This window comes from Colias croceus, chromosome 19 (assembly GCF_905220415.1).
Source record: "Colias croceus chromosome 19, ilColCroc2.1".
NCBI classification, from domain to species: domain Eukaryota; kingdom Metazoa; phylum Arthropoda; class Insecta; order Lepidoptera; family Pieridae; genus Colias; species Colias croceus.
The window spans coordinates 9,225,279-9,245,258 of NC_059555.1; the positions used below are offsets into that span (position 1 = coordinate 9,225,279).

General features: G+C 31.4%; 1 protein-coding gene across 1 annotated transcript in view; it reads left to right on the forward strand.

Annotated features, from left to right (window-relative positions):
- The first annotated feature begins 10,409 nt into the window (after positions 1 to 10,409).
- The window catches only part of LOC123700545 (GAS2-like protein pickled eggs), a 60,519-nt gene continuing 50,948 nt past the window's right edge, over positions 10,410 to 19,980 (forward strand). Inside the window, exon 1 of the mRNA XM_045647790.1 lies at positions 10,410 to 10,559. The gene's annotated coding sequence lies outside the window, so the exon portion shown is untranslated. The remainder of the gene's footprint in view (positions 10,560 to 19,980) is intronic.

The window sequence follows — 19,980 nt, forward strand, 5'->3', positions numbered from 1 at the left end:
TATAGAGGTTTACCTCGTCCCACTAACAAAGGTAATTCAGTGCCAAAGTGTTGGGACCTCACAATGAGTTCCAGTTATGGAGGTTTCTCACTTATCCTCAATTCTCGCAAAAATGTATGGGATTGACATACGCCGCGCTCACGTGGTCTATCTAATGTCAATCCCATACATTTTTGCGATTTCTAACTTCGTTATCGTTTTGTAATTGTTACTTTGTCTATGGCCCCAGGTCCCACTTAACCAAGTTTCACTGTACTAGCTGTTGCCCGTAGCTTCGCCTGCGTGGAAAAGAAAAATTTTCATGGTAATAATTTTCATCCCCTATTTTATCCCCTTGGCGGTAGAATTGATCAAAATCCTTTCTTAGGGGACGCCTACGTTATAACATCTTCCTGCATGCCAAATTTCAGCCCGATACGTCCAGTGGTTTGGGCTGTGCGTTGATAGATCACTATATCAGTCACCTTTGAGTTTTATTTATATAGATGAGTTTTATGTGGTTTTATTTATATAGATATAGCTATGAATGAAGAATGAATGAATGAATGAATGAAAAATACTTTATTGTACACCTTATAGAATACATTTTACATTAGTATTACATTAGTATTTAGCTATATACTTAAACATGGCAGAATAAATAAACCTGAATCGATTTTGATTGTGCGTATAAAAGATCAAGATTAAAAAAGTCGAGTATCTATATAAAAAAACAATATTTACAAAAAAATATCGCGGGCGAAGCCGCGGGCGGCAAACTAGTATGTTATAACACTTCTTTTTGTCGAAACAATTGGGTTCACTTATTTAAAATATTAATTTAAATCTTTTATATGTCTAGAACGTACCTATGCCTTTAATAGAATAAGCACTATTTTGCATAGATTAACAATATATGCGGTGTAAATTAACCAGTCATGACACGGCCATTATATAAATGTCACCGGTCACTTGGAAAATAGCAACTAGAATACCTACAGATTCTAGCTTAAATAATATAGTACTTATGTACTTTTATTTATTTACTCATGTATAGATCAATTAGCTTTACAAGATTAACCAAAAGCGGGACTAACACTATAAATTTTTATGCAAATACTAATACATACTAACAACTTAAACTATATAAAACTCACAATCAACGAAATATATATACAATTAATACAATAATTCATCATCATCATTCTTGTTTTCATTTTTTTAAATTGTTTGTTTTCTGTGTTTACATCGTTAATTTATATTGTATTGTTTTCATTGTAACTTGTGGAGTCAAATAAATGTTTCTTTCTTTCTTCTTTCATCATCAGCCCATATACACTCCCACTGTTGGGAAACGGGTCCTCCTATGACAGTTCAGGCCATTGTCCACCACGCTGGCCAAGTGCGGCTTGGCAGATGTCACATGTCGACGAACTTTTTGATTCTTCGACATATCGGCAAAATATCGAGCGTTTGACAGTATAATGTGTTATAAAATGTAGATAAATTGAAAAATCAGTTTGTTGCCTGCACGCTCGCCGATTCTCGAACACTCGATTTAAAGTCCGAGGTCCTCACCACTGATCCACCACTGCATACTATCTGCAATGAAAAAAAAAAAAAAAACTAAACTACATGTGCAATTAGTAACCAATAATATAAAGAAGAACCCTTTGCTAACGATTGACTTATAGTACATACTAGTGGTCCGCCCCGGCTTCGCCCGTGGTACATATTTCGCAATAAAAGGTAGCCTATAATGTCCTTTCTCGGGTATCAAAATATCTCCATACCATAGACAGACAGAGTTACTTTCGCATTTATAATATTAGGGTAGACTGGGTACGGTTGAAACAATTTCACTTAAAACGACCATAACTTTGCTTTTTATAACCCGAGCGATGTGAAATATATGTTAAATAAAAGAGCATGTATCTGTCTACTAATAGGCACTGTGGTTTTAGTTCCAGGTGTATTATTTTAAATAGTAGATCAAATTAAAAAAATAAATCCGATTTGTTTCAACCGTCCCCATACCAGGGACGGTTGAAACAGCGATTGGGGTCAGTTGAAAAACATGCGAATAATACAAAATATAGTATTAAAATATGTTTTATTGATCGTTTATTTTAAATCTAACAATAATTAAGAAACTCATTTACAATAAGGTCTGCTCTCTAAATATGGTGAAGTACAAACAAGACAGAAGTACCTACTCCTCATCTTCTGATGATATCTTCTCTTGTACATTTTCTTTTTGCTTTTATGGTGTTTCTTTTACATTTTCCTCCATCAAACTTCGTCCTTTTTCCTCTATCCAATTGCTTCTTCACTTGCTCAGCTCTTGTTCGTTTCATATTAATTCTGGCTCTTTTTTATCTCTTCTTTATCTGGTGTGTCACTGTAAATAGTAGACTTCCTGATTTTTCGCCCTCTATTATTATACCTTCTATTGTTATATCCTCTATTGTATCCCATTTTTTTGTTTTCTTGCTCGCCAGAGTCATCTCGCATTCGAATTTACCTTAGAAACGAATAATCGCGCTTCTCTGCCGCTTTTCGCAATGATTCTCCGGTTTTCACCTCCTCATATGCGTCTTTGTACTTCGTCAAGTCTATTTGTCTTCCCAAAATCTCTCTTACACGTACTATCGGCTTAAAAAAAATCAAAAACAATTACAACAATGTTTCAACCGTACCCAAAAAAAATGTTTCAACCGTCCCCAACTCCTACTTTAGGTAAAATACAGTTATAGTAATTGTAACAACAATGATACACAAAAACTAGTCACAATTTCATATTCCACAAGATTCACTTCAAACAAAAACGCACACTTAATACTGTCACTTAAATAGAAACGCTAATAATTGGAAAAATCTCCAAGCCAAAATACTTACTTTTGGTCATAAAAACACAATAGGGTCTTATAAAATCAGCTGAAGCGCGCGGAGATCGACGCATCATTGTTGTTCGTGTTTAGAACAGTTGTGCGCTTCATTTTCCCCTTGGACCCCTAACCCCCCCACCAACGGTTTACGAGATATTCGTGTTGTTTCAACCGTCCTTTGTTTCAATCGTACCCAGTCTACCCTACTTAGTATGAATTATATTGTGTACTTATACTATAGGCACAGATAATATACAAGTATACATAGTATACTTGTACATAATACTTTTCGAGAAATATAGGTTACCGTTTCGCTTCGCTCACCTGCACTTCACGCTATCGCATGTTACCTGCAAGAGGAATATATATAGAATAAACACACGTTCGATAATATTTTGTAGAAGAATGATATTAAAAGTAAAAATAGGTACCTAATCAAAATTTTTAGTATTTAATAAATGTAATTTTTTATTATATCTGTAAAACATATTATTACAATACTAACGAGAAAATCTTCTTCGTATGGAACTACAAAGACTTATGTAAAACAAAAGCACACTCCCAGAATCTCTACAGTTTCAAACCATATTTACAATAAGTAAAAGTAAATACGTAATTTATTTGAAAAATCTATAAAAAATGTCCTAGACCCGAATGCAGTGGCGTGGGTTGCCCTAATTTAAATTTCATTGCCAGCGGAAATTAAAGTTTTGATAATATTTATGATTCATCGATAATACAACAATTGGAGAGAAATGTCTTTGTATAGCTATACCCTGTTTTACTGCATTACTCTGTTCCTGTTGGTCTAAGCGTGATGATATACACCCCATAGCCTTCCGGGATAAATGGGCTATCTAACAGTGAAACAATTTTTTTAATCTGAACAGTGGTAACTGAGATTAGCGCGTTCAAGTAAACTCTTCAATTTGTATATTTTAAAGCTTTCTGTCTCTTTTTGAGTTATTTTTTTACTGGGCAATAGGGAAGCGCTTGACCATGGTCTCGCGGCGAGACTTTCGCCTGCTGGGATGTGGCCTAAGATGGAGTGCGTTTCCCCAGAAGGTACCCGTACTTAACTGATTAAAATAACTATTTTTAACACAAGAAAATATCTACCTCCATAAGGTAATCCACCACGATGACCAAATGCGGGTAGTCACATGGTATCAAACTTTAAATTTTGGGACATATAGGACTAGAGTATGCGTAAGTGCGAAAGAACAACAGTAAAATTATTACAAGTCCTTTTAACGTAGATGTTTAAACAAGTAGCGGTAAAAAGTTGAACATCGTTTTAAACAATTAATACCTATAGGTACAGTATTAATGTCCTCGATTATTTTAATAGGCAAAAAAACATATTTACAGACCCGAATATTAGGCAAATATACGCATGTTTAAATGATATTTGCTCAATCGTTTAGAAACATACAAAACAACAAACTCAAAACTGTTTTTTATTCTCATTCTATCAATAGAGTATATTTTATAAAAAAAACACACGAATTTTATTCATAATTTGTTGTTAAAGAATAAAGGACAAAATAGCTAGGTACTTGCAGCTTGCTAAGCATTGCATAAAAATGTATTCACGATACTATAATATGTGACCATTAATTAGGTATGTATTTTTTATTAAATTTAGTTTAAAACTTGATAAATTTTGAATATGCTATAAATATCGCTCATTCAGAGCTCATTTTATCCTGGGCGTGTGATGGCTAAAGGTTTTTTAAAGTTCGCAAAGTTCCAGTAGAATGAAATAGGCGTCTTTGATTATAGGCGTTATATTACAAGAGTTAAGAGAGGGTATTTTCCGGGAAAAGATAAAAATGTTTATTAGGCTTCATTCATCCGTTACGAAAAAACTTTATTTACTCCTTGTGAAAGAATTTTCCAGTTTTTAATCACTACATAGTATAAAACAAAGTCGCTTTCTCTGTCCCTATGTCCCTTTGTACTTATGCTTAAATCTTTAAAACTACGCGCTGGATTTTGATGCGGTTTTTTTTAATAGATAGAGTGATTCAAGAGGAAGGTTTTAATATATCATTTATTAGGTTTTAGACAAAGCGGGCGAAGCCGCGGGCGTTAAGCTATTAACTCATACATCGGAATTCCAAAATCAACGTAAGGCGTAATTCCTTGCGAATTTATGAATTCAGACAAATGTTAAATTTATAACTAACAAATAGTTAACTATACAAGTACATATTATAAAATGTGACATATGTTACTCCCTATGGCTTGTACGTTTTGAGTTCGCCTTGACGCAAGGCCGGCCGGAAGGAATTACTAGTATAGCTTACATCCTATCCGTACTTGCTGTGAAATTGTTAATGACGATCTAATTTTGATTTGAGAGTTACGACTTAAGTTCAGGACATTTTAAACTACAAATCGGTTCAAAATCTGTTACTTTGTAGAAGAAAAAGTTTTGAGGAAAATTCATATCTATTAAAATACCTATAAGTATGTAGTGTGTGAATTTTTTAATTTAATAACGAACTCGGAACTATACTCATCATCATCATCATCATCACTGTCAGCCTAAATTCGTCCATTGCTGGACATAGGACTCAGGAATGGCACGCCACTGAGCCCGGTCGTTTGCTCGTTGTCGCCAGTTTTGACCAACAACCCTGCGGATGTTATATGACTATACTCATATAATATTTATTTATTTATTTATTTATACTTTATTGTACATATATACCAGACAGAGAAAAGATACAATAATTCAAAACAAAAGAAACTAACACAAAGGCACAAAAAAACACATAATTATATGTAAACTAAAAATAAATAAAACATTATTTATCACAAAGATTTTAGATATTAATTCCTGTATAAATCATAAACTTATAATTTTCTTTATGTAAGTTGGCATTAGATAATTTAACGTAATTGAATTATAATAATTTATTCCATTGATATAACTCACTGGAGAAATATGCATTGCGTTTCACATTTAAATGTGCTTCATGTTGTATTACATGTTACTAGCTATGCCCTGCGGTTTTACACGCATTGCTCCGCTCTAATTGGTCTAAGCGTGATGATAGCCTTCTTCGATAAATTCGAATTCGAATGTATAACAGTGAAATAAGTTTTCTAATCGGACCCGTCGTTCCTAAGATTAGCGCGTTCAAGCAAACAACCAAAAACTCTTCAGCTTAGTCCTAGACCCAGATAAACAGACGGACAGACAATTTAGTGATTACTGTTCCATGTAGTAATTATTTAGTTAATTGTTTCATCGATTTATTAATTTTTAAATCAATATGTTTCCTACGATAAATAATTATCAACATTATACCTAACTATAGCTTTCCCCCTGCGGCTTCGCCCGCGTTTACAAAGAAAAACCCGCATAGTTCCCGTTCCCGTGGGATTTCCGGGATAAATCCTAGCCTATGTTGCTCAGTGAAGATGCAGCTTTCTAATGGTGAAAGAATTTTTGAAATTGGTCCAGTAGTTTATGCGTGAAAACCATACATACATACATAATTACAAATCGTTCCTCTATAATAATATTATTAGTATAGATGTAGGATCTGAGCATTTGTTTATTGCTATAATGTCATAAAAATAATTAGAATACGTAAACATTTCCTGTATAATAAATTTAAATATTTAAGATTGCATGTGGTTGGCACGTGGATAATAATTATTGTATTTTTCTTTGATATTAATTTAAAACTAAGGTCTCATGTTATGTTAAAAAATGCTTTTATTATCCATCGTAAAATTACAATGAAAAGAGACTGCAAGCCGAATTTTTGTTATTTTAAAATAATTAATTTTCAATAGAGCTTTGCTCAAACGTATGTAAAACATTTCAGTTTGAGTTTGAAAGCTTATCACCCAAAATGGCTTAACAGATTTAAATGAAATATGATACACGGATAGTTTATTACCTGGATTATTGTCACGACGCTTTAATCCCAGTAAGTACATAGCTCAAGCTGGGAGAGCTTTTATGTATTTAATAATAATTTATATAATTATGCTATTTTTAGTTTTTATTTTTATTTTTAATCAAAAACGTATTTTCCTCCTTTAAATATATTAAAGAATGCAACAAAATGACTAACTTAATAAACTAAAATGAACCTACAACTATCAAGGTTGATACAGTACAATGTACGAGCAGAGAGCGCAATAAATCTGCGAAATCACATTAAAATATAATAACTTGTATTAATATGGCATCATCAATGCAATCGACAAGGTCGAGGTTACCGTTTTCCGAAAATTCCCTTTATAGAGCGAAATAATTTTTAAATATCAGGCAAGTGTAGTCATTCCGGCAATCGGGCATCGACCTTACATAAAGTATTTCCCTATATAGTTTGGCGCCACGACTGCGTCGCGTAAGATATGCAGCGGGGTGCCACCGGGGACTGGACTTGCGCCAAAACTGTATTTCAGCTATGCGTTTGAATGTTTCGCTATTTCTGATGGTAATTAAATTAAGTGAGTGTTCATATTAAAACGAATGTGTGTGGCTCGAACGTTTTTGATTTTAGGCGCGTTCTACCGAATTACATGCAAACGATTTAAACTATGCTCTTTGCTTTATGAAATGTTAATAGTATAAAATGGAAAATGACAATTTTGTTTCAATCCTCATTTTCGGGTCTTTCATTCTGAATTAATAATTTGAGAATTCTTTTAAATTATTTTTCTAAGTACGGTTACTTACATTTCCTTGTTCCTTAATTATGCTGAATGTTTGAATGCTGATGCGGATTATTATCTATGTAAAGCTAATGCTATAACTTGTGAGATAGAGAGATAAAATTTACGTAATATGTCATGTTTCGGTTCTAAACAACTATTAATGTGACCATATTATTCAGATATAAATTAAAATTAATATACATATATACATAATATGTAGGTACTCCAATTTTAGGTTAGGTTAGAATTAAATAAACATATTATTTTTTTACTAAATAAGAATGGCGAAAACGGTCTAAAGTCGTAGAACGATAAAAAAATTCACAAGTTTCCTTGTTTAATATTTAAATACAAAATAATTGAAGATAGTTGCAGATTTTTGCAACGTTATTTAGTTGCAGAGGTCTGTATAGGCATAGCATTATTTATAAACACAAATAAAAAAAACAACATCAGGAATGTACAACATGAGGACAGGTGCAAAATATACATTTTAGCTGTTCGGAATTTGATAAAGGTTGACATTATACGCCAGTTAATTGATCTTTTTTATCTGCATTTAAATTTTAAGACCAATTTACAGACTAAAAATTTAACCGTTAATTAATTGAACATGACTTCTTTCAGAAATATTTTTAAGGTAAGTTTAACCTAAGTAATTTCTACAAAAAAAGCTTCGTAGTCCGTAGGCATAGGTATAGTTATTTACAAGTATTTATATAATATGTTAATTGTGTCTGTTCTTTTATTCTTAAGCCACTAATTTTAGAACCTACGAACGTTAAACTTGTGAAACGATGGCAATTTTTAACAAGACAAGAGCGAAATACTTAGATGCAAGCAAAACTGGACGAAAAGCTAGTAAACTAATATTAGAGTGGATATAATTAATCTACCTGAGTTCGTCACCTAACCAACTTCCGCAGTCTTCATAATTAGTCACAACCCGACTTGTCAACACTTCTGTAATACGATGCTGCTTTCGTAAGATGCAACAAATTAGACCGAAAATAACTATAATGGCTTGTAAATTGTATTTGAGCTGAGGATTTCTTAATTCAGTGATATTACATTTTTGTTTTTGTAAAGGAAGATATTTTTTGGACGTTGGCATATTTTTAAATACCTAGATGTTTTGGTAAATTCATTTTTTGTTCAGAGTAGTTTCAAACGTGGACAAAAAGTTTATATTTTAATTATTCTATAGCCTGTTTATTATTATCCGCGGACACGCATAAAAATACACAACCTAATACAGTGGAAAATAGAACCTCAATTTTGAAGCTGTTAAAAATTGTGAGCCTGTTAAAAATTTTTTATTACAGAGCTGCTTAACTCAACAAACATAGTTGCGTTCTGGTAAATTTCATTAACTACCGATTACCTTAATCTCTCTATCAAGTCCTAGATATTCGGAAATTTAATACATTCAACGACCACTTGCGGTCAGCTGGCGCCAAGCATAATTCAAACGCGCCTGGGTCAGCCATCTTTTAAAGGACAATGCTATTTCGAAGAACCCTAAAATATGTCAATGGAGATCTAGATTCTCAATAAGTTATAAACTAAAAAAATAAGTACTTACAACTAGTTTTAATCCTAACAAAAATAAAAAAATCTGATTGAAATCGGTCGAACCGTATAGGAATTGGGAGTACATATTTGAAAAAATAACATTAGAAGATATTCTAATATCTAATATTTTGTAATTTCTAAATTTCATAAATTACAATTTTTTTGTACAATTTATTCCACTGCTTTACAGCGAGTTTTAAAGTCGGTGTTCAAATTCAAATAGGCGTAATGATTAACTCGTTAACTTACGTAAAAGTTTTAGAAAATTGATAAGAATCTCAATTCGTTACTGTATTCTGGGGAAAGGCAAAATCATTTAAACGTAATAAATAATAACAGCCAATTAATTTCATAATCAACCATTACGTATAACAGAAAGCTTGTGAAATAATAAAACAGTGATAATACAAAAACATATATATTTTCCCACATTCACTGGTTTTCTAATTGAACAATGGCGACTTTTAATTGTTCAGTGAGAGCACTGTGACAGCTTTATTAAAGGTTTTGTTAGCCGACATTAAAAAGATGTTCTGATGTTGTGAAAAAGGTTTATTAAAACAGCTTTTGTACTATGTTATCCGTTATTCCATCTAATAATTCCTAATTAGCACTTGAAATGAAATGTATCAAATGAGAACTAAGAACTACCCGAAACTTTTGAAAAGGAACTTAATTCCAAAAGTGATTTCAGTCAGGCAATAGTTTGTATTGTGTGAAGAAATAATAGGTATATTTTTTTACCACACTCTCATTAGCTTCACCTAAAAATTGGTAAGTTTTTATGTAACTGACTTCTTTATAGTCGATTTTCATCCAGTTCAAACGTAAACTTATTTGATATTTGTGACAATACATAATTTATTGACCTTACCCAATGAAGCTCGTGTTTTAGTTTTTTTAAACTACCTGCCTATATTTTTATATCATTAAATCAACAAAAATAAACACAACTCATTAAGCTATTTCAGTAACGTTGGTTAAAAATACTCACTTCAAGACTTACTCAGAAAAATGTGTTCTCTCAAAGCCTTATAAAGGTCCAAAAAACCTCCCGATCGTCTGCGGCACTCGGCACCCGCTGCCACATTGTTTTGCAGATGTTCAGGTAGCTGCCCAAAACGAGAAAGGCAGAAGGCCAAGTCTAAACCATATTTGATCAAAAAACACCACTGAGATAAATCTCGAAATTGCATTCTTCAAGGCCACCTGCTTGTTGACTGCGCGCACGCATCCCGACGCACGCGCCAGCTCATTCAAGCCAGTCTGCACAGCCAGTCTGCCACCAGCGCTCATAGCAAGCGTATGTGTCGTCGCAAATAAATAGCTCGAGTCGATAAAAAACCGCGATAATTCAAGTGCTGTGTACCTAACTTAAAAACGGATTTTATTTGTGCCGTGGACCGGCGAGTTTCTTTAAATTCAAAGGTAATTATTATTTATGTTAAATTTCAACATTTATTTGTTTTAATATGATTCAATATCGAAAAGAGTCATTGTATTGAAGTATTGTGTCGCATAAGGATCGTTATCGCGTCCTGTACTTGTTCGGATAGTAATAAATTTTATCATTTACGTCACAGCTTAAAATTATTGATTAAATTTTAATGTTTGATAATTTAGGACACTCGTTATCTATATGGGTACTATGATATTTGCTTAATCATACATAAATAACAATCATCGTTATTCTTAGATAATAACGTACCTACCTATGATCTAAGAAAATTTATGTGATATTTTTTATTGCTTTTAATCGACATAATAATAATTGTAAAAGCTAAATGTTTTATAGCTGCTTACTTGAGCAATAATTGTCTATTAGACTAGTAGCATCTTTAGTGATAATAAGTTCAATTTAACTGTTCTTATCATTCATTCAAATTTTTGAAATTAAGATTTAAGATCATCAAAGACTCATTTTATCATGAAAATATTGGGTAAAAACTTGGCTAAATATAATTTTCAGTTTTTTTAGAGCGTTTTTATGCGGCGTAGGTACCTACCTAGGTACATTAAATTAGAATTAAAATCGCGATAACAAAATAAATTCGTATAGGTAGGTAGGTATTTTGTTGCAGTATTTTACAAAGTTTTCGGTACCTATTATTACTTAATCAAAGTTCATGTAGTATAAATATAGAAGTTTTATTACTCAGTATGCTAATATGGCAGATGATAATTGACCATAAATTTTAGGCAGCATATTAGATTCAGACATTTTTATAAGTTTATGTTTCGGTTCGAGTAAATAATAAACATTTTGATTTAGTAAATGCTAAACAGTATCTAGTAATGTTTATAATATTATAAAAAGTATAGGAAACACTGGCTACTGGTTTTCCTATCTATATTATAACAGCTACTAATTTTATAAAACTGAAGAGTTTGTTGTTTGAACGCGCTAATCTCAGGAACTACGGATCCGATTTGAAAAATTATTTCGGTGTTATAGATAGCCCAATTATCGAGGAAGGCTATATACCTATCAGGAAAGATTTATATCATCACCAACAGGGGCGGAGGAATGCGGGTGAAACCGCGGGGCACAGCTAGTTGATAATATACCTACCTACCCTTTAATTTGTCTAATATTTTATTATGAAGAATAGGAATGATGTTTATATCCAAATTCAAAACGCTTTTATAATAATTTAATTACCTACCTACCTAGTTAGGGAGGTACTGTGTTTCGCCTAAATTATTGCTTTATAAATATACCTACCTACATCATTATGTATTAATTATTACACAAAATAGGAAATACCTTAATAGATAGGTACCTATCTTTTTCCTACAAATTCGACTAAAATAATCATCCTACTTACATCAAAAACGAAAAACCATATTGAAATGAAGGAAATTATTAAAAGCTAATGCGCTGTCAAACTCACCATCTTCCAACTGCTGGAACATTCTTTAATATTTTCACTTAAAATATAAATATAAATAAACGTTTCTGTGAAGCTGAACCGTCGGGGACCGCCATGTTGGTCCATGATTAAAATTAGACCGGATAAAATTGTCTTTGAAAGGAATTCGAATTTCAAATATATTTTTTAAACAGCCAGTAGGTAATAAAAATATAACCGCAAAGAGGTTATGATAATTATTTAAAAAGTCAATTGACAAAAGAGGTTTTGTTAAATGAGTTTTTATATCATAAAATAGTTTTTGTTGTTACTAAGACATGAAAAAGACGTGAAATGTATTTACTTTCGAACTATTTATGACATTTAATTTGTTTTAATCGCAGGGTTATAAATGTAATCTTTTGTTTGATATTTTCCTATCAATTTATCATCGTAAACTATACAATTGATATACAATCGTTGTGCGGAATAAATCGAATAATTGTTTGTGTGTAAATATAATTTCCTAGTGTGTTATATTAAACCTTCAACTGTTTACTTTCTACGACTCCATCCTGTTATTTATCGAAATAATCAACGATCTATATTTAACTGGTTAGTTTAATCCCGCGGTTCCACGTGTGGTACACCCTTATAACAAAAATATAATTTAGTGTATTCCACAAAATATTTTTATGACAGAGTAACAAACATCTATCCATATTTTCTTATAATATTTGTTTATAGTAAAGGAATAGGATATTTATGTTTATTTTGCGTTTTAATCTTTTTTTGAAAGTCCAACACATGATTGTGTCAAGTAGTTATCTACCTACTATCAAATTCAAATAAAGTTCTTATCAGTTATCATGTTATCGAATATCAATTGAAAACAACGTTGTATATCAATTCCTATTATTTGTTTTGTATTCTTATGCAAAATATCTACTGAATATAAAATAACTCGTAATAATATGTGAATTATAGTACATGTATTTTTAATTTTAATAATTAAAAATGAATTGAAATTAATTATTAAGTCTATCAACTTTTTAAATTACAAGTATTTATATTATCTTATCCAAAATAAAATGTTATGAGTTTGAGTAGCTATACCCTTATACTAGCTGTGCGGTGTGCCGCGCGGTTTCACCCGCATTGCTCCGCTCCTGTTGGTCTAAGCGTGATGATATTATAGCCTATATAGCCTTCCTCGATAAATGGGCTATCTAACACCGAAATAATTTTTCAAATCTGATCAGTAGTTCCTGAGATTAGCGCGCTCAAACAAACTCTTCAGCTTTATAATATTAGTATTGATTGAAATTCTTATACAGACAAGTATTATGTACTGACTGACGATTGACTAAATCACATCTTAATGGCGGAAATTGATAAATATTTAATTACAGTATAAATTAATGATAATATTTCCTTATTTACGTGTGACAAGAGCCAGCTGTATGTAATTACTTTTAAATGCATATGACCTTATGCATTGTAAGAACTAGACATACATACATCCATTTTATTGGACATTTTTACATAATTATGGGCCGATTTTTCAATCCTTGGTTAAAATTTATCCGTCCAATAAAGTATTCCACGAACATTTTAAAATGTCACCTGTAAACTGTAATAATATACGGACAATTAGAATACATTTTGAAATGGTAGTTTAATACGTTATTCGATGAATAAGTTTTAACCAAGGATTGAAAAATCAGCCCTAAGTCATTGCATCGGTTTTTGTGTAACGATACATTTAAAATCATTGATTTTAAACGTTATTTGAATTAAAATAAAACTAAATTGTAAATTAAAATATTATTTTTTTAGTTCATTAGGTATGTTCCTTTTTAAACGATCTTTGGAAATAGTGTATCCTTTTGTTTAAAATAATCTTGTAAATAAGAATGAATTTATTAATTTTTTTTCTATGTCCATGTTGAATTCAATTTATTGTTTAATTTGAAATAATTCTGTATTTGAGCAGTTTCTTGAAGCTCCACCAGGCACGTAAAATAATGTAATAAAATTGCATCCAAATCGAATCAGCCGTTTCTGAGACACCCATTTCAAATAAAACTTTAAAGCAGGTAGGTATTCCTTTTCACACAATATATCGGTCGTGATGTTGCCGCTTGTTAAAATAGAAATATGCCAATGAAATGAGTGACAGGAAGAAATGGCGAAACCAAAATATAATGTTAGGGTTGCCAGTTCATTTTTATTTATTTTAAAATAATTTTCTTCAATTTTAAAGTGCATAATTGTGCATAATAAATTACGCGTTTAAAATGTCATACAGTTCAGAATCTGAATAACTAATCGAATCTATTTAAATAATTCTGATAAAAATTAAAAGCATTGAGAAAAGTACTATTCTTAGTTTCATAATAATTTCATTCGTGTAAATCTGTAAATAAGTTTAGTCTTTTTTAAAGCATTTCGATTTACAATTCATACATAAGTCATAAATGGATTGAATATTCGTTGTTCAATAATCAATGTATTATCTCTTGGGTATTATTGTTACATATTTTCATATCCAATAACTATATTGAGATAACCTAATATCACAGTCTATGAAATTTTCTTTATACTGTGCTAATATTATGCACATAATCTAAAGAAAATATTGAATGCAGTAGCGCAGCGTTGGCAGCCCTGTGCGTGCGACAGCGGTCTCTATAGTGATTGAACTGGCCTACTCACCGGTACGGTTCGCAAAACATTTTTGTATTTTCGAAACTAAGTTTCGAAAAATAACATCAAGTGTCAAAATTTTAACCTATTTGATCTACGAATTGTTCAATGAACAGTTCAAATAAATCTTTAGTGTGGAATAATATTATGAATTATGAAATAATGAAAATACATTTATTTTAATGACATGCCACACAGAAGACAAACGAAAAAGAAAATAGAAAAGATTCAGTTCGGATTTTATAAACTCACACGGCATGGTATCTGTGCAGCATTATGAAGTCAAAAAGATAATAATATAGCATTTGTTTAATGAACTAAAGTAGCTTCCCTATACGGTGCAAAACTCCTTCCGATTTATTGCCATAATATAATTGTTATTTTTTTATTGAAGCTAACATACCACAGCTATAAAATGACACGTTCTCACCATTGCTCAATTCATCTAATAGTTACTAACTGCACAAATAAAAAATAAATAAAAATAAAACTTTATTCGCCAACCGTACGCTTTGACGGAAGTCAACGTTACGCAAGCGACGGATTCCGCGGCTTTGTTTCTGCAACTGTTGTTGCTTCCTCTGCACCTAAAGAGTTCAACTGTTGCGGACACACAGAGCTAATTATAATGCCTCGGCTATACAGAACCAAAGCCTTTAGAAATATAAAATTTAATATGGAAAATTGAAATTATTTTATAAGAGCAACTACCTACGGAGTTTCTTGCCCGCTCTTCACCGCTTTCCGAATCGGCGGTAATTAGTAATATGTTAGGACAATTCAAAAGTCTGAAAAAAAAACTCAATAATATTAGACTACTATACTAATATTAATTATTAAGTTTGTGAGTATGGACGGATGTTTGTTACTCTTTCATGTGAAAACTACTGAACGGATTTTGATGATACTTGGCAGTGATGTCAATGACCTATTATACTAGTAGACGCGGCATACGCCAACATCATTGCACTAAAAAACAGCGTAATTAATACATACCTACTTACTAACGCATTATCACCAATACAGTTGTTCTCTCTTTCACTCTCACGCACGAGACATAATACATGTCTCACTCATGTACTTCGTAATAACAACTGCCGATTAAAATACAATAAGAACGTCCAGCCACGACGCTGAATGGTGCGTGACTAAGTGAAACTCGGGCACTTACCTGAGTTTTTTCTTGCCAAAATAGAGAGCGGGTAACGTATCTAGCTCTTTTATATATCATAGAGTGATGTTGCTTATATATACGAAAATTACACATAGGCTTAAGAAATATACTTATGTCATAATTTTCGACGTCCTATTTCTATAAAATACTTAAAAGTTTTCGTAAAAGATCGTTCGACAGAATTCTAGTTGATTGAATTAATAAGTATTACTACGGATAATATACATAATACTTTAGTAGTTATTGCAGTCTGAATTAATATAATATACAATAACATGTCCATATAAAGCTCTTTAAAACCCTGAAAATCACATTATTCATTTGTTAAACTTAATAGAGTTCGTCACACTTCGAGTCTCAATACAAATTTCTTTAAACAATGAGGTAATATTTTAATACCACTGTTTCCGAGTAGCCCTTGCTAAACCCTATATTTGGCTTGCTATATGACGTCACACACGTATTCATTTACAAAAATAACAATGAATAAATATGTAAGTACTTTAAATATAAATAAGCGGGATTTATGAGGGTTTAAATAGTTTTGACATTGCTTGTGATAACTTCTCACGTCTTGTGTTCTTAAGAAGTTTATTTATTTTGAGTGACTTTGTTGATAAATCTTCTCCTATTGAGCATTAGTGGTTGTTTGAGATGTGAGTAAATGTGTGTTATTAAATATTAAAAAATATATACTCAAGAATCAATCAATAACAGAATACATGACTTTAATAGTTTATTAATTTTATTTTATTTCATGAAAACGAATTAGAAACGTATTAGTTTAAAAATCTCTTGAGTCTTGGGCTAGGCATAGAAAACCTCGTCGTGTAACTTTATTTTGTAAAAATGTTATGATTTAACATTTTTATAATCTTTTAACTAGTCTCATATCAAACATTTAAAATTTAAATATTACATTTTTAAACTTTAATTAAAATGTTTTACTCGTACATATCTATTTCTGACCTTGTCTTGTTAATCTGCATTCAAATTACCAAAATTAAAAGTTCATTTAATTTAGAAATTTATTCGGACTTGAACTATTGATCAACTGTATTTCGTAATTAATCCAAGACCATGTTTTTAAATACAATTTATCTTCTGCGAATTATTCTAAATCGTATGGAAGGTTGTGGCTAATTGATGTTTTAAATCGCGGTTTAATTGATGTTTTTTCCTTAAAGTAATTGAGGGACAAAATAAAATAACGACAAAAAAATTGGCGGGAAGGTGATAGTCTGTGCACAATAATTTGCAATTAAAATAAATTGACTAATTGTTGCGTATAATACTTATGGTCGTATTTGTATTTTGTACGTATTCTCATGACTCATTTAGAAATTTTGTATTATAGGAAAATATTCGATTACAATGATTGTTATTTATAAAACAATTTATATTATTTTGGTGGCTTTATCCTTTTCAAGCGGAAGTTTGACATGACCGTCCGCCATGTTGTGACGTCATAGCTGTCATTTCTAACGAGCTGGAGCTCAACAGCTTATGAATTAGGGTTTCCCGCCAAAAAAGTCCAAATTAACGCGGGAAAAGTGGCCATAATTATATTATGAAGGTGATTCACAAACGACTTTTCGATTGGAAAAGTAATTTAATGATTGATTTCTAAAATATCAATGACCATTTACAATTCCATGATTAGAAATGCCTTTTTAAAATCTTCTATATAAAATAAGTCGGGTTTTCCTTCTGACGCATATAACTCCAGAACGCACGAACCGATTTCCACGGATTTGCATTCGTTGGAAAGGTCTCGGGCTCCGTGAGGTTTGTAACTAGCAAAGAAAATACAGAAAACATTTCAAAAGAAAACCGGGAAAATCATTTTTCACATACAGCGCTTTAGGTACATTTCGTTTGGTATTTAAACATAAGGTGGCGAAACGGAGTTCGCCCGGTTGGCTAGTATCACATAAAAATGTATCAAAGGTCCTCTTTTGTTATCATTTCATTTATAATTTAATCCCAGGAGTTCTAATAAACAATAGATATTCTTGTTGTGAAATATTATAATTCGTAATGCTTGATTTGAAGCGGTAATCAAGCGTGATCGTCATATAATCGACTTTCATTGATCCAATTTTTCTACCATGAAACATAATGAAGCCAATATTTCCTTGTATGTAATAGGTTTAGTGCGTGTTGGAGAACATTTACTGATTATCTACCGGTTATGTGATTAATTTCGATTATATACTAATTAGATGGAACATCACACGTAAATTGAAATATCAGATTTTTTTGATTAGGGGAAGGAAAAAAGTACTCCTAGATACTAAGCCTAGACAGCAGTTTAGTTACTCGTACTCGTGTAATGGATAATCATCTTTATTAAAAAAATATACTTACCGTGCAAAATCGTGTACCTTCCTAAACTAGCATATAATATTTTAAACTACGTTAATTATTTGGTATTGCTGCCGGATTCGATTGATGCAGATAAAATAAACGATTGTCTAAATGACATTTCACGCGTTTCGTCGGCCATTTTGTCTATTGTTGAGATTTTAAAACATTAGCTAATTAGTTAGTTACAAACATTAGTTTTCATCTTAAATTAAACAGTAATATCTATTATAAAGAGGAATTGTATTTTTGTATGTAACGAATAAAACTACTACAACGATTTCAAAATTATTTTGCCATTTGAAACCTTATATCAAAATATACTTTTTTCTAAGGAATCCCTCGCGTTACTGCCGAAAGATTTAGTTCATTATATCCGCGAATCAAAGCGGTGTTTTTTAATAAAAAACTAGATTTCAAAAACCCATTACGTAGTTCCTATGAGCCGGAACCAAATGTAACATGGATATAATTGTTCGGCCACAGTTTTACGGTCATTTATGGGAATCGCGATCGCTAGTATTGGTCACGCGGCTCCGTCCGCGCGTGACGGCCGACGACCTGACGTTTGTTTTGACTTATGATGTTGTTTTTGTATATTTATAAACATTTATAAGTATAGTTTCTATCTGTTAAAATAATATGTTTTCTGATAATTATTGAATTGTTTATGGTAACTTCAATTTTGTAGTATGTTTTTATTTGTGCCGTTGCAGATTATTTAAATAAATAAAGCTTGTGAGTCCAGTATAGTGTAAATTGGTATCGATTTTGATGCGAAAATATGCCGATTACATTTTATGTAAAAAAGTGTAATCATTTTACATAAAAAGAGGATGACCGCACACCAATTACATTTAATAAAGTCAATTTCATACAAATACCACAATTTTAACCTTTATCTTGATTATTTAATTACATAACGAGTCCAAGGTCCATCAACATCTCAATTGAACTAAATAGTTAATGTTTTGACAGATTTTACGCTTCAATCATTGTATAATTGGCTGTTCTCGCATTTTAATAACGTAGTATATGATAGTTTTTGTATCACAACTCTGTAACGTATTTAGTTTTATGTATTTTAAGCTGACCAGCTTTTAAAATTAATCTATATTCATTAATTTATTAATCTATATTATAAGCCTGGTGAGTTTGTTTGCTTGAACGCGTTAATCTTAGGAACCACAGGTCCAATTTGAAAAATTATTACACTCTTAAATAGCTCATTTATCGGGGAAGGCTATAAAATTTATGTCATCACGCTAAGACCAATAGGAGCGGAGCAATGCGAGTTAAAACGCGGAGAAATATTGATTGTTAAAAAATTGATATTTAAGTAGAATTTTCTGTTAAGTATATGACTATCTTTCTAAATTTTACTATCCGGACCGTGGTCATTATATATTTTATACTTTGATAATTATATACTGATATTGAAGAAGTGTGAACATAAGGAAGCGTAGACAAACAAACAAAAAGGTTACGACATTCGCGTCTCATCACATAAACAGACATAATTATTAGGTATAGGTACTTACCTGAGAATGTTAAGTACATGACTCAGTATTCTAAAAAATGTGCTATATTTTCTGTTATTTATAAAATGCACTTATAAATAGATAACAATATTGAACACATAAATTCTTGGTTATAAAACTATTCATGTTTATTTTTTATCCGTATTGCAATGACAAATATGTATAATAAACAAAGCTGCTGTAAGTGTACCTAAAGTTCTTAAACG